This window comes from Dasypus novemcinctus, chromosome 22, assembly GCF_030445035.2.
Source record: "Dasypus novemcinctus isolate mDasNov1 chromosome 22, mDasNov1.1.hap2, whole genome shotgun sequence".
Taxonomy (NCBI): domain Eukaryota; kingdom Metazoa; phylum Chordata; class Mammalia; order Cingulata; family Dasypodidae; genus Dasypus; species Dasypus novemcinctus.
The window spans coordinates 44,738,559-44,753,134 of NC_080694.1; the positions used below are offsets into that span (position 1 = coordinate 44,738,559).

Here is a 14,576-nt window from a genome sequence, read left to right on the forward strand (position 1 = left end):
TTAAGAATCAGTCCTGCACAGATCCGAAGTTGGAGATATTCCTTGTGGGGATAAAGTGAGGATTAAACCATATGAGTAGATTCTTGTCTCCTAGGCATGCGAGCCCTGGGGTAAGTAGGAGATTCTTAGAATGTTAAAAGATTGGGGGGAAAAGCCTGAAGATCAGTACAAAGGTTATGAATGCCAGCTGCACATTAGAACTACCTCGGCATTTTTAAAGCAACATCAATGCACGGGCCACCCTCAGAGATTCTGATTCAGCTGTTCTAGGATGGGGCCTCCAGCATCTATATTTGTTTTAAAAGAGCCCCAGGTATTTTTTTTTTTAAGATTTATTTTTACTTCTTTCCCCTTCCCCTCCCCAGTTGTCTGCTCTCTGTGTCCATTTGCTGTGTGTTCTTCTGTGATGGCTTCTATCCTTATCAGCGGCACCGGGAATCTGTGTTTCTTTTTGTTGCGTCATCTTGTTGTGTCAGCTCTCCGTGTGTGCGGCGCCATTCTTGGGCAGGCCACACTTTCTTTCGCACTGGGTGGCTCTCCTTATGGGGTGCACTCCTTGCGGTGGGGCTCCCCTACGTGGGGGACACTTCTGTGTGGCACGGCATTCCTTGCGCGCATCAGCATTGCACATGGGCCAGCTCCACACGGGTCAAGGAGGCCCTGGGTTTGAACCCTGGACTCCTATGTGGTAGGCGGACGCTCTATCTGTTGGGCCAAGTCTGCTTCCCCACCCCAGGTATTTTTAAGTGCAGAATCCCTAGTGAGTCCAGCACATTTTTTATATGGTTAAAGAAAAGGAATTTCACAAAGTTTAAGGGATTTACCCAAGGCAGCGCTTCTCAGCCATGGGGTGCACATGTCAGTTATGCGGGGGACATGTCTAGTCCACCCAGGCTTGGGAAGAACCACTTGTCCTGAGGTTACAAAAGGAGTATATAGGCAGACCTGGGACTCAAATAGAAGTATTTTGATTCCTAACCTCCACTTCATACCACTTTATCTACCCAAAATGGAGACTTCATTATTGGCAAGAACTTTTGCAATCAAATTGCAGCTATTGGGAAGTGGACTTGGCCCAATGGATAGGGCATCCGCCTACCACATGGGAGGTCCGTGGTTCAAACCCCGGGGCCTCCTTGACCCATGTGGAGCTGGCCCATGCAGTGCTGATGCGCGCAAGGAATGCCATGCCACGCAGGGGTGTCCCCCACGTAGGGGAGCCCCACCGCAAGGAGCGCACCCCGTAAGGAGAGCCACCCAGCGCGAAAGAAAGTGTGGCCTGCCCAAGAATGGCGCCACACATACGGAGAGCTGACACAACAAGAAGACGCAACAAAAAGAAACACAGATTCCCGGTGCCGCTGATAAGGATAGAAGCAGTCACAGAAGAACACAAAGCGAATGGACACAGAAAGCAGACAACTGGGAGGGGGGGTAGAGAAATAAATAAAAAATAAATCTTTAAAAAAAAAATTGCAGCTACTGCTTTAAACTAAATCTGAACTCCTAAGAGCAACCCTACTGACTGGAAACATTAGAAAGAATCCAGGAAGGGGGAATCTATTTTTCAGTTTGTTCTAGATGTGAATAAAACAATGGCCCTTCCATGTCTTATTCCCTGTTCTCCTCCTCAACAAACCATCCCCATCAGCCCTCCTCCCTGTTTCCCATCAATAACATCTGTCAGTTAAGTTAGCACTTTTGGTTTAACTGACTTTGTACCATAACTATTGCACATTCCCACTTTAAATTTAATAATTCAAGAGGCCAGAAAAATGAGGGAAAAAATTAGTCAGAAAAAGACTAATGAAGAAACTGATATCCTGAAATATCTACTGAGAGGAGGAATGAAAGAGATCTTTGCAAGCTAGTTTAAGACCTTCAAAAATCTTTGAGGTGCCCAGCTAAAATAACCTCAAGGCTCACTGTAATGGTAACTTGAAATCCACATGAAACTATTTATGACATTGAATAAAATGTCTGTATTAATGGCCCCACTTCTGTCCACAGGAAATTCATCGGTGAGATCTCCATGTAGAAGTGAATGTCAACTACTTTCTCAGAAATCCATCAATCCATCATCTAGAAAGACTGAATGTAGGTCATTTTTCTTTGTTTTTCTTTTTTCTTTTTTACCATTTCCTTCCTTTGAGGTATTCAGGACAATTTCTGCATTCATTCATGATGATGGCTTTTTTCTTTATTACATACTTTCATCAGGATAGTCTTAACTGGATGATCATTATGATTTTATCAAGGGTACAAAGTATATCAAATACAAAAGAAAAATATTTGGACTAGGCTCTGTGCAATATATAGATGGGAGGTTAGATCAGACCTAACCTTATTTCAGGGTTTGTAAATGTGCAAATTAAATTACAGTCAACTGTAATTGACTCTGATATTGAATAATGCAGTGAATACAGCTCTGGTTCTTACAGGCAAAAGAGAAAGGATGGGAAATTTTTCAGAAGCTTTCATCCTTCCTTTCTGACTTAGAGGAAGTGTTGCCTCATTTCCTTTCCAAAATTAGACTCCTCATTTTTGTTCCTTGTCCTCTGCCAGGCTACCTCTTCCAGGAACATGCCATCTCACTCATCTCCTTTCTTCATCATTTTCAGTTTCTTACCTCTATCAAGTCTTACTTTCTGCTGAAAACAAGGACTGTTTAACTTGACTTTGAAGAAAAAGAAAATGGACACAAACACTGACCTAGCCAAACCAAAAAAGCTTGTTTGCTTATGCCCACCCTTCGACTGTCATTTATGTAAAGTCATTCATTCATTGCAAAATAACTAAACCACAGGGCCCAAATTCTGAGTTCTCAGCATTATTTGCTATCAATGAATGACCACTCTCTTGAAATTCTTCTTTCTCTTGGTCTCTGGGTTGCCTCTTTGTTTTGGTTCTCACCCTTCCCCTGACTACTCCTTTAAAAAATTTTTTTCTGGCTTCTTTCTCCTTCTACTTCCTAAATGCAAGGATCACACGTCTTTTTACATATTCGCTATCCTAGAATTCATTCACGCTCGAAATTTCAACTATGCTCTTAACGAACAGCTCCCAAGATTGTCTCCCATTCTGACAATCCTTCCTAATGCTAATGCACATAGTCACCATCCTTGTTGAATAAATGAATATTCAGAGGAAAACAGAAATAAAGATCCAAGGAAATATTAACATTAGTGTAATACTGGGAAGAGCAAGAGCCTCTGAGTCAGTAAGTGTTGGTTCAAATCTAAGAATTACTTATTATCAGTTCTGTGACTGCAGTGTATCAAGAATACTTGTGAGAAGCAAATCAAGACAGGACTAGATGTGACAGTGATTCGGTGGGGAAACATCTTTGAAGTATAAAAACAAGGAAAAGGAGGAGGGAGGAAAAGACTTCAGAACTTGATGCAGGGCCGACTCCTGTGAAGGACAAAAGGAAGGAGGTAGGGTCGAATAAAGAGAGTCTCAGATTCTAGGACTCTTGCAAGGAAGTTTTGTCTAGGTGGATGGAAGTCCTTGAGCCAAAGGTGCTTATTAGAGAAACTGTACTTCACATAGAATGGCATCTGTGCTTAGCCATTGAGTAAGAGCAGGTTGCAGGAAGCAGGGCCTCTGAGAATGTGGTGGTGGATGCAGAGGGCAGGATCTGGGACTGTAGTTAAATTGTGCTCCCCACAGCAGGAGATCTGAGCAGTGTATGGCCACCACAATGCTTCTGAATGAAAACAACAGAAAACTCAACTGACAACTGCTTAAATTGGCAAACATTTTCTGTAAAGGGTCAGATAGCAATTCGTTTAGGCACTGTGAACTGTACAACTCTCACTGTAGCACATAAGCTGCAATAAATATGTAAAAAGTAGGCGTGGCCATATTCCAATAAAAATTTACAGAAACAGGCAGGTCAGACTTGGCCTGTGGTTCATGGTTTGCTGATAACTGGGTTAAATGAATAAATTAATATTTTTCTTGCATGACAGGATGTCTAGAGGTAGGAGGTTGTCGATGATGTTTCAGGGGTTCAAAATGACATAAGACATTTTCCATCTTTTATCCCCAGCATTTTAAAAGTCAAAGATGAGGGGGAAAAGGTAGCCCAAGGGACCATTTCTCTAATACCTATCCCTTACAGAAGAAAGCAAAATCTTCCCCAGAAATCCTGAGCACTAACTAATCAATCAGATATTGTTCTGAGCATCGATTACAGGCAAGGTATTAGTCTAGATGCTCCTGCAATTTTAAAACAGAATGAAATCCACATCATAATAGATTTGGGGGACAGGGGGAGGGGACAGATAGCAAACAAGTTAAGAAATAAAATATGTAGTACTAGATGAAGACTGATGCTATAGTCAAAATAAAGCCAGGAAGAGGTACTGGCAGTGCCAGATGATGGGGGTGGGGAGAAGTTACATTCTAAATGGGGTTGGTCAGAAAATACTTCACTAAGGAGCTGTTAAGAGCAAATTATGGAAATAAATTGGCGAAGAACTATCTAGAGATGAGGTTCTATCAAGTGTAAAGGTCTGATGCAAGGATATCAGTGTGGCTGGAGAATGAGTTGGAGGTGATGGAGGCCGGACATGGTGAGACTTACAGACTTCTATGATGACTTTGGCTTCTACTCTGAGTGAGATGAGAAGTCAGGAGATGGATGTGAGGAGTGACATGGTCTTATTTACATTTTAATAGAATCCCTCTGGGTGCTGTGTTGAGATTACACTCAAGGAAGGTAGGATGAAAGCATGGAGACTTATCGGGAGGCTTCCAAGCAAGAGATGCCAAAGACATGGACTATGATGGCGGAAGTTGGCGTTAATGAGAAGAGGTAGGACAGAATCCCAGGACTGACTGGATTTGAACAGTAACAGAAGAGTAGGGGTGACTGAGTTTATGGGCCTGTTAATTTGGAACAATAGAGTTGCCTAGATGGCAAAAGACCGGCAGGGGGCAGATTTAGCAAGGAGGGTCAGGAGGACAGATCTGGACATGTTAGGTTATGATTTTTATTAGTTACCTGTTAGGGACTGAACTGTGGTCCCAAAAAGACATGTTGAGGTCCTAAGACATGGTCCAGCAAATGTGACCTTATTTGGAAATAGGGTCATTGATTATGTGATTAGTTCAAATGAGGCCAAACTGGATTAAGGTGGATCCTAATTCAAGTGTTGTCCTTAAAAGAAGAAATCTCAACATGGAAAGAAGACTATGTTGAGAGAGAGGCAGACTGGAGTGATGCTGCCACAAGCCATGGAAGGATCGGGCCTGCTGCAAACCACCTGAAGCTAGGAGGCGGCAAGGAAGAGCTGCCCTCCTCCTCCTACACAGGTATCAGGGAGCATATGACCCTGCAGAACCCTGATTTTGGACTTTTAGCCTTCAGAACCATGAGACAATAAATTTCTGTTACTTTAAGCCACCCAGTGTATGGTACTTTGCTATGGCAGCCCTAGGAAACTAAGACACTATCCATGGAGGGCTGTCCACTAGGCAGTTGGGTGTATGTCTGGATTTACACTACAACTCTAAGCTGTTGATATAAATTTGAAAATCTTCTCATGTCCTCACATATCATTAGCCAGAATTTGTCACATGGGTAGGCCACCTCTGGCTACAAAGAAGAAAAGAAAGCAAATGCTTACTTTTTCTATTTTCATAGAGAAAGGCAGCAACAAAGAAGAGAGTTAGGAATGTCTATTGGGTCATCCAATCAGCAATGTCTATACTTAATTTTTCCACAGTTCCCCATGTGTAAAATCAGGATAAAGAAAACTACTTTACATGATTATGGTGAAAATTACATGAGGTAACCTATAGAAAGCTCCTGGCATATATAATAGGTTCCCGCCCCCCCCCCCCACACACACACACACAGAATGGAATAAAACTTTATTCTTTAAAATTCCACACATAAATGAGATGCTGAAAAAGTCCCTGTCATCTCTGACAGAAAAAGCAAAGCAGCTCTGTTTCATGAATGACAGCACAATTAAAGCTAAAATAATATAAAAATAACCTGGAAAATCCCTTTTACTGTATACTCTCAAATAAAGCAAAAAAGATAAACAGTTTATTTTTCTGCTAGCCAGAAAAGGCGTTTCTACTCAATTGGGCTTTGAAGTTCAGTCCACCCCACATCTGTGTGCACATGTGGCTGCGTGTTATATGCTATGCAGTGTGGTAGCCCCTAATCTTTTCATCTAGCTTGTCTAATCATTAATAAACTACTTAACCAATTAGAATACTGTTGTTTCACATTAAACAACTTTGCATCGTCGCTCCTTTAAAACACCCAAAACATTTACACATTTGGTTTGTAAAGGACTGAAATATTACAAATGACCTACCTTTTTTATTTTTAAAGAATATGGCTCTTAATAAATCGATTTTCTAAGTTCCAGAGCGAAAACCCCTTTTAAAAAATCTCTGAAGCTGACTTGAAGCAGGATGTCTTCTGATTTGGTAGAACATATGGTGACTATTGTATACCATTAAAGAATATGAGTTCCCCTTCCTTCCCTTTCCATGAGGTTTCATGGAGTAATGAACTCAGTCTAACATACATTCTTTTGCATGTCCTCATTTAATGAAGCAGTGATACTGCTGTTTTTACCATCACTACTCTCCATGTTTGAAGATGGGAACTCTTTTATGACCTTCCCCCACCCCCAAGCCTAAGCTTCTCCAAGGATGGACTGGTCATGTATGGTTCCTTCTTCTCATCTCTGGGGTTCTGTTTTCACCTTCACATTTCAATTTCTGTGCATAATGATTGAGGAAGGATTTACAAATTTCTGCAACCATTAACCATCCCAAACCAGGCCTAACCTCATCCAGCCTCCCTCACAGCTGAGACTTCATCAAAGGGTGTCTGGGAAGGATGTTCACAAAGTACAGTGAAGTTAAAAGCCAAACAGAAGGGGATCCGTTAAAAGCCAAGTGGAGGCATGTGTTTGGACCACTTTATGGAACAAAATCAAAGGGAATCAAATGGGCATCAGGACTTTTTAAAAATTCTAAGGAAGTTATTCCCCAGAAAAGAGAGCTACCACTCTCAAGTCTGGCAGAAAGCTATGTGGTAGTATTCATAAGCCCTTTCCCAGTCTTATCAGTTCACTTGATGTTTACTTTATACTTCTTTCTCTCTTCCTATCTATGGATAAGGTCAAGATGTTTGTGTTTATACCTACACAAGGTAGTTATAAAGTTTTGAATCTTAAATAAAATTATCATTTATTGTAATATGGTATTAATAAATCATTTAAAACGTATACACACACAAATGCACTTTGCAAACTGAATTCTGAGATGCAGTCCAATTTATGCTTGAAATTTCTGCTTCTCTATAGAAATATCTGTCCCTAAAACTGCCTCAGGTACCTTCCCTGTAGCTGCAGATCTCCTCTTCCTCTGCTCTGCCTGAGGCTGGTTGTTAGGATTAGTTAATATTTGCAAAATTCTTTGAAGAGCAAGCTACCTCAACCTTCTAACCTCGCCATGCCTGTTATGTAGGAACGTAATGGAGGCTCTCTGCTGCCGGGAAAACCTCACCTGTCCAGCCTATCAGCAGAATCTCAAGCAAAAGAGTTTCCTAATTGGGGCGGGTGGGGGGGGAGAGGGAGGGGCTCCATACTTTTGTTTTCCCCAAATTCCTTTAGCAGCAAGCATGAAAAGTGACCACCAGTAGGAGTCTCCCACAGGACGGACTTCTGTTGAAGCTGAGGGAGCAGGGATCAATGAAAGATCAGGAAAAGTCTGATGTTTCTGAGTTAAAGATAAACCAAAAAGGTATTTTAAGATCTAACTGTTGATCCACTAGGAAGAACAAATGAATTATAAAGTAGGGGATTAAGCCAATTTTATCTCTAATTTCTTAAGTAAACTATAATAAAAATTGGCAACAGTTGAACACATGAAGAATTTTTGCTTTAAATCTCAACTTTTCCCTTTTAAAGTGAAATTATCCAGAAGGCTGAGGCAGAATGATCGTTACCAGGGAAAAAAAGGTCTTTGATAGATAGTAAAAATGAGCAGAAGGAGTTTATCCTTCATTATAGGCCAAACTTTTGCTATATGCCCCGAGGTAGGAGCCTGTCTAGCATGTTCGAGGAAGCGCTACTAGGCCACTGCTGGGCAGAGTGAGCAAGTGGGACCATGATGGGCTGAGGTCAGATACAGATGTGCAACTGGCGCATGGCAGACAAGAGTATATGTGGCCTCGTAGGCCACTGCAAGTCTCTGGCCACTGGAGCATTATTACTTTAGTTGCTCTGTGGAGAAAGAATGAGGCAAAGCCTGAAACAATTAGTTCAAACTGGGTGTGATTAAAATAACCAAGGGGAGAGATGAAGATGGCTTGAGGTAGGATGGTAGAGGGAAAAGTGGTAAGAAATTGTCAAATACATTGAGTATACTTTTAAGATAGAGCCCATCAAATTTACTGCATAATTACATGGTGTGTGTGGAGAGAGACAGGAGCCAACAATGATTCTAAGGCGTTGGCTGGAGCAACTGCAAAAATTGAATCACCAGTTAATAAGGTTGGAAAAATTGGGGAAGAGCAGTTTTGAGAGGAAAACCAGGTGTTTGAGTTTGGATACTTACTAAGTTTGATTTGCTCAGCTAACATCCATGTAGAGATGCTATAAAAGGAACTGGATGTGTAAGACTGAAGTTCTGAGGACCTGTTTAGAGTGAGATACACATTTAAAGCCATGGAACTGGATGAGAGAACCAAGGGAATAAGGGTAGGGAGAGAGAAAAGAGCTTGGGGCACTCCAAAATTTAAAGGTTGAGTTGATGAGAAGGACCCAGCAAAGAAGACTGAGGAGGAGGACATAGGTAGGAGAAGAACCAAGAGTTCTGCAAGCCGAATGATAAAAGTGTTTTGAATGAGAACTGACTTTTAGATTTAGTGAGGAGTAGGTCTCTGGTGACCTTGTTAAGAAAAGTTAAAGTGAGTGGTAGGGACAAAAGCCGAATTAGATGTGAGTCAAAAGAGAATAAGGAAGAGAAATAGAGATAGTAAAAACAGACATCTTTTGAAAGTCTTATGAGAAATTTTGCTCTAAAGAGAAGTAGAGATATTAGGTGGTAGTGGAGGGAGATGGCGAGAGGCGATCAAAGGAGGGTTAAAAAGATGCAGGACATTATAGCATTTTGCATACTGATGAGGATTATCGAATAGAGAGGGGAGAAATGATAATGGTGGTGAGGAGGTGGTGGTGGAGGAGAGAGCGCTCAGTGTTGGAGGAATGTCCTTGAGATAACAAGGGAATGGCATCTAGTGCATATTTGTTGCAGCTGGCCTTAGCAGTAAAGACAGTTTACCTATAGCAGCAGGAAAGAAAGCACAGTATATGTGTATAGATGTTGGCAGGTAAGTAGATGTGATAGTGGAAGAATATGGAATTTCTCTTCCAATAGCGTCTTTTTAAAAAAGCATTGAAATAGGAAGCAAGGTACAACTTAGATGAGTAAGGGGGAGGGATTGAGAGGTTCAGGAGAAAGAGGGTGGAAAATCAGAAAGAGCGGGAGAGAAAATGGACTCTGGACATACAGACTGCCCTCTAGCATTAAAATCCATTTGTGGTTTGTCATGAGTTTAAAGTGAGAGCAGGCAGCATACTGTTGTTTTCTCTTGGTCTCTTCTAGTTGCCCAGGTGCAGGTGTGGAATAGGCCAAGAGTTGCACTCCATTAGGCTGAACTCATGGTTTGGTGCCATGTACACACATCCGGAATAACCACTGGAAAGAATGGATGTGCTGGTTCTCCTCAGGAAACTAACAGCACAAGTAAATTGAATAGTAATTATTTACATTAAAGAAAACCATTTACTCCCAAAGAATATATTGTTTTCCTGGTGTTACTGAATTGGGTTAGGTTTCTATGTTCCTATTTTCAAAATCATTTGTATCTGGTAAAGTGACATGTATTCATACTCTAGGCCACCAAATTCTTCAACTCTGGTTAGGCCCAGAGTTTAAGTATTTTTGTATCCCTTAAAACATGGTGACCTTATTTAGTGGCTAATTCTTAGAATGGGCAGCCCCCAACTGGAAATCTGTTTATTCATTCTGACAACAAACTGGTGACTCAATTTGTTGAAAAGTCTGAAGGAGTTAATGTAGCTATTTCTGGGGCTTACAATATATAATCTATGCCAGGATATTGCTTATTCTATACTCAAAATCGAAACCTTTTGTTTCTCCAACAAGGTTGAGGAAACCCTTAAAGAAAGATTTGTGTCACCCAAATTTCCTTTCTCATCCTTTCCTCCACAATACCCACTTACATTATTACCCAACTTACATGACTGTCATTTACCTCGAAACTATTTGAAATAGGCCTTAAAACCTTAGGTCCCTGTTAAGGAGGAAATGAGTGAGCCTTATTCTCTTGACAATCTTTTGCAACCTCCTGTGGCAAGTGTAGGGTTTGCTCCGGGCATTCTCAATTATCCCTGGCCCCTGGGCCACTCTTGGGCAATGGGAAACCGACTGTGCCCACGGTCACCAAATTGCCCTTGACATGGGGGCTGTGCTGCACCCCTAACGTACGCATTGTGCTGCGTAATTTTTAAGATGCACAGGTGCAGGAAATACCCACGGGGCTTCCCCACAGGTTTGTACCATGCATATCTTTGGCTTGATCACATTTTGTACCCTCTTCACACCTCCCCTCCCCCAAGTCTTCCCCGATAAATGCCAGGGCAAGGACATTCTGTTCTGAGCTCATTAGTCAAGAATGTTACCAGACTGCCCTAAAGAGGAGTTTCTCTGGTGTGTGCTCTCCCCAGTTTTGGAGGAAATCTGAAAATCATGCTGTCTTTATACTGAGTCCAACTCAGGATGGCATTTCCTCACTTAGATAGATGCATTTCTAGTCACTAGATAGATAGTCCCTTACAACTCCAGTGAATTCACAAAAATGCCCAAATTATCAGCTATCCAGCACACAGAGAAGTTGGATTGCTTCCTGGAATAGTCATCATTAAATTCATTGGTCAAATGGTTCAGGGTCTGGCTTCATCTTGCTGGGGAAAATAGCACTTCCAATGTACTAAGGCAGAGGATGGTAATATTCCTGCCTCCCTGCATCCTCTCAGTGGGCATTTTGGGAAAATATAAAGGTCAAGTATTCTATTAACAAGTATTTATTGAGTGCTTTTTTCTGTGCAGGAATTGTCTTTTAGACAAGTAATTCTCAATTTTTGCTGCATTTTAGAATCCCTTGGGGAGCTTTAAAAAATCCTGATGCCCAAGTTACAGGTGTTATGGATTGAATTGTGTCCCCCAGAAAGATATGATCAAGTCTTAACCCTTGTCCCATGAATGATACCACATTTGGAAACAGAATTTCTGATGTTGTGATTAGTTAAGATGAGGCCAAAATTGGATTAGGGTGGGCCCTAATTCATTATTACTGGTATCCTAATAAGAAGAGGGAAATCTGGAAACAGACGGATTCACACAGGAGGAGAGAACACCGTGTGATGACGGAGGTAGACTGAAGTGATACATCTGCAAGGAACATGAATGATAGCCAGCGAACACCAGAAGCTAGAAGAGGCAAGGAAGGATTCTCCCCTGTGGGTTTCAGATGGAGCATGGCCCTGCTGATAACTCGATTTCACATTTCTAGCCTCCAGAACTGTAAGACAATATATTTCTGTTATTTTAAGGCATCCAGTTTGTGGTACTTTACTATAGCAGCCCCAGTAAATTAAAACACAGTCAACACCAATTAAATCTCTGGGGAAGGAACCCAGGCATTGGGATTCTTTTAAAGCTCCTCAGAGGTTCCAATGTGCAAAGCCAGAATGAGTTATCTTGACAGTGCTCCTCAAAAATAAGTCACTTGTGGATCTTGTTAAAAATCAGATTTTGATTCAGTAGATCTGAGGTGTGGCCTGAAATTCTACATTTTTTCTAAAACTCCCAGGGAACACTGATGCTACTGGTCTGTAGACCACACTCTGAGAAGCAAGGAATAACTTTATTTCTTGACATGCCAAACTTTCCTGTCCAGGAGGCTTCATACATGCCCTCCCTTCTCCCAGGAACTATCTCCCTGGAACTTGCCAGCATCAATGCTTCTCGTCCTTCAGTCCTCAGTTCTCACCTGACCCCCCAATGTAAAGTAAGCTCCACCATCCTTCACTGTAATTCTCTATCGCTATACTCCGCATACTTCCTAGAATTTTCACACTTGGTAGATTCATTTCCTTGTTTCCTCAATAATCTCTCCTGCTAGTGCAAGTATCAAGAGGCCAGGGGTTATGTCTACCTTGTTATATATAGATTAAACTCAGTACCTAGGACAGTGTCAAATGCATAGAAGGGATAGATCAATATTTCTTGAATGAATAACAATAAGGGGAGCCAGGCCAGTTTAATCAATTTTTCTACTTTTGGTGAGATAAAAAGCAGAAGCAAGGAGGACCCAAAGTTTTCTACGAGACAGAAAAAAGTACCTTAAAGTATGTCTTACCTGGTTCTTTCACTATAAAGAACTCTGAGCAAGCTCTAGGTCAAAAAACTCAGATCTCTTCCTAAAAATAGAGCTGAAGAGCTGAAGAAAACATTAGGAGAATCCACTAAATTTCCCAGGGAACCTTATTTCTATAGTAGGATGAATCATCAGTTTGGCAGTATTTTTTCATGTCATTGGAGCTCCCTAAGGTAGCACCCAAGGTAAATAATCAACAGAGAAAAGATATAAATGTCTAAGAAACTGAGGTAACCTTGGAGCTAGTTCATTACTAAACTGATACCATATCAGAGGTGCTAACTTAGCAAGGGCAGCATCTTGTCCTTTGATAAATCAAGGACGTAGGTGACAAGCACACCAAGAATCTTTAACTCCTCATTTGAAGCTTGATTCATGAAAACGTACATTTACCAAAAAGAGTACTGATTTTCCATGAATGGTGAGGGGTCAGAGATAATAGCAAGGCTGTGTGTGCTCCTGGAGAAAGACCATCGAGGTGTTTACAGTAGGGATTTAGTGAGGATTAAGAGACAAGATACAGAATTCACAAAGTCTCACAAAAGCCCAGGAGAGGTGGTATTACTGTCTCCCTTATTCTTGAGAATACTGAGGCACAGAAGGGATAATTGACTGCCTAAAGTCACTCATCAACCTTGGGCTGGTAAGGCAGTCCTAAGGAATAGGAACACAGCATCTCTCGGTCTCCATCCTTCAAACTACTCAGCAAGTTTCCCTCATCCTAAATTCATACAAGTAATTTGTTTGATGTTGTCTTTAACTTTTCTAAACATAGTATGGCAGTCTCAAGCTTATCTCAGGCATACATATTCTGAGAGAAATGAATCTATGTTCACTTTGTCTATTCATTTTTCATTTTGAATAATCTGTTATTACCATTGACCTTCTCTTTGGTGCCACAAATGCCTATGGGGCTGTGTATGCTGGTGTGCTTGTGTAAGTGATGCCTGCCTTTTCACATTCTAGAACAATAAACAGGGAAATGGTCAGAAGGCACTGGGGTGGTATTTAGGGACAGGATAATGTATGAATTTGGTGATGCTGTCTGAGCCATGGACTTAAATCTGATCCATATGTGGGAAGGAAAATTTTTGGTGAGAGTTTCCATCTCTTGTTCACATTTCCAATGTCTGGAAGTCTCTATAATGCCTGGAGTGGGAACATTCTGTGTGATTCAAGCTCCTAGAAAAATATAAGCAAAAATCTAAATTAGTATAATGGATGAGTACCAAGGGAAGTTTCATTGTTTGTCCTTCTACTTATTCAGTTCTAACCCAAGGAGACAGAGATGTAATCTATTCTATTGTGGGCTCCAGGATAATCTTTGAGCCACAGGAGTTTATTCGGAGTAGAATCTTATACCTTGCTAGCAACACTGAAGAAGATGACTTGAGAGGTCCTGAAGTCAGAGAAGCACAGGAGAGCTAGCATCAACCCTGCACCTTCAGCTCAGGCATTTCAAGCTGATTTACAGAATAAGTCAGGATGCTGTGATTTCTGTCCTTACTCCACCCTTCCAACTTACCTCTTCTCAACAGTTCATTATGAAAAGGAGACAAATTGTAAACAGCAGACGTTCAGCTCTCAAACTTTTGAGACTTGTTGGAGATTTATAGGCCATTCTCTTTAGAGTGACCCTTTTCCTTCCTTTCTTAACTGGACTGTGAAGGACTCTTATCTACTTTTGTTCTTTTATTTTCCTTTTTTTTTTTTCAACATTCTACTCCAATTGCCTAGAATAATTTCAATAAGTTATTGGAAACTTGCTGGGAGACACAGTAATAAACTTTTTTAAACTGTCCTTTGTAGCAGCGACTTTGGCATTTTCCTTATTATGGATATGTCTAGACTACACAAGGTCCCCTTTGTATAATCAACTTCAATAAACCGATGAGCCAAACAGAGGCTTCATTTATCTCTGGCTCAGTAGCACTAGTCTGCTTCAAGAGTCCGACATGAATTAGTATGGTAATCTCTCTCATAAGCCCCATTATCAAAGGCTTGAAAATAAACATGGAAATACTCTGTTTCACCTGTTTTATTATGGTTGGATTCTGAGAACTCAATGGGA

At 41.1% G+C, this 14,576-nt stretch overlaps 2 long non-coding RNA genes across 3 annotated transcripts in view; one reads left to right on the forward strand and one right to left on the reverse strand.

Moving 5' to 3' along the window:
* The window catches only part of LOC111763165 (uncharacterized), a 112,869-nt gene that overhangs the window by 51,686 nt on the left and 46,607 nt on the right, over positions 1-14,576 (reverse strand). The window contains exon 4 of one of the 2 annotated variants that reach the window (XR_009182754.2): positions 12,608-13,687. The exons of the other annotated variant lie outside the window; for it this stretch is intronic. This is a non-coding gene — a long non-coding RNA (uncharacterized lncRNA). Of the gene's footprint in view, positions 1-12,607; positions 13,688-14,576 lie in introns of those variants that run through there. 2 annotated transcript variants of the gene reach the window in all.
* Positions 1-14,576, forward strand: part of LOC131275327 (uncharacterized) — a 22,263-nt gene continuing 7,687 nt past the window's right edge. The window contains exons 1-2 of the long non-coding RNA XR_009182755.2: positions 1-110; positions 2,011-2,097. This is a non-coding gene — a long non-coding RNA (uncharacterized lncRNA). The remainder of the gene's footprint in view (positions 111-2,010; positions 2,098-14,576) is intronic.